The following is a 2,005-nucleotide window of genomic DNA, read 5'->3' on the forward strand; positions in this document are numbered from 1 at the left end:
TTTTGAAGAAAAAAAAAACTTAAGGAATTTTAAATTTTAGAGGGTTGACTCAGGGACTTATTATACTTTTTCCCTTTGTTTGGTTCTCTAGCACTACCCATATATATATGAGGAGTGTTAAGCTTACAAATAAATTTTACAGAAAAACTTTTACAAAATGATGTGGCACAACATGATTAGGTTTTTCAAAATTTGAACTTATCTTATATCCAATCATGTTGTGTCACATCAATTTGTAAAAGTTTTTTCTTTTTCTTGTGTGCCACGTCAGTTTGAAAATTTTTCTGGGTTAATTTGTTTGGCTCCCTATCATATATATATATATATATATAAAGAGGAATGCTAGGCTTACAAACATATTTTACAGAAAAACTTTTACAAATTAATGTGGCAAAACAAGATTGGATATAAGATAAGTTCAAATTTTGAAAAACCTAATCATGTTGTGCCACAATAGTTTGTAAAAGTTCTTCTATAAAATTTGTTTGTAAGCTTAGCACTCTTCAATTTAAAAACCCTTACCACGTCAATTTGAAAATTTTTCTGGGTTCATTTGTTTGGCTTCCTAGCACTACTCATTTTTATATATATATGATAGAGGTCAACTAAACCCCATCTAAGACCCAACTTTTATGAACATATGTTTTAATTTTTGTCTTTTTTTATTTTTTTATTTCAATTTTAAACCTGACACAATTCTTATGTAACTTTGTGCAACGTAAGTAAAAGTTGAGTTTTAGATGATGCTCAGTTGAACTCCTATCATCTTTCTTAAGTTAGAGTAATTCTTGAAGTCATTTTTGTGTTTTTCAAAAAATAATGTGACTCTTAAAATCAAAAGACACGTACGTTTACGTTTTGATAAGTGAACCTGTCTAAGTAGAATAAGTTAAAACATCACATTCTACTTCTCCCAAGTCTCTCTCTCTCTGGTACGCTTCTAGCTTCTTCTTCTATAGTGTTTTGGATTTCAGATATTTGTTTCACATTTAATTTATTTGAAAATTTCTACTGATTTTTGGATTCCAGACACTTCTATAGTGTTTTGGATTTCAGATATTTGTTTCACATTCAATTTATTTGAAATTTTCTACTGATTTTTGGATTCCATATATATGTATACGCAGTGGCTACGTAGATCTGCAAGCAACGTACGTGTCTTTTAACGTAATATATCTATACAGTACTGTTAGCAATGATCTGAAATATATTTTGTCCTTTTTTTTTTTTTTTTCTTCTTGGCTGTGGGACTTTTGGGTTCTGATAGTTTAAGAGGGAGAGAGAGAGAGAGTATTAACGTAATCTATAGATGGTGCCAAACAACAAGCAACAAATACCTTAAATGTGATATTTTGAAAATCTTGGAAACACATCCGTTCCAACTACTTCCAACTACTGTCATTCGATCTTAAGGCTCTCAAGGAAAAAATAAAATAAAATAAAATCTAAAATTCTCTTTCTTTTTCTTCTACTTTCTGTTTCTTTTTAGTCTGTAAATGGTTTTATAACGAGGCGTCATTCTCTCAACTATTTTTTAACTTCTGTTTTTTTTTTTTTGGCAAATCTAATGGATCTACACAAAAATTCAATGATAGATTCACCAACTATACAGAGATGGTTGAAAGATAATTGAAATAATGATTTTTATCATTCATCTTTGATAATTGTTAATCAGAAATTCATGTTTGGACATTGATCTAGGGTTGAAGAATTTTATTTTATTTTATTTTTTCAGAATTTGTTGGTTTAATTATTCAACAGTACTCTTTTGTAAACAATTTGTAATATGCATTTAAAGAATTTTCAAGTCTTTTTAAAATTTTATTTTCTATACTTTTTTTAAAGCATTAGTTTCTAATAATATATTTCGCTTTAGTAGAATTTGATGAAGAAGAGACTACTGTTTTCACAATTTGTTGGAGGAATATTCTTAATTTATGCTTGAATTGTGATGTGTGTTTGGTTGCTTGAATTAGCGTTACACAATTTGAAATTTAAGGCTGGT

This window comes from Corylus avellana, chromosome ca4 (assembly GCF_901000735.1).
Source record: "Corylus avellana chromosome ca4, CavTom2PMs-1.0".
Lineage (NCBI taxonomy): Eukaryota > Viridiplantae > Streptophyta > Magnoliopsida > Fagales > Betulaceae > Corylus > Corylus avellana.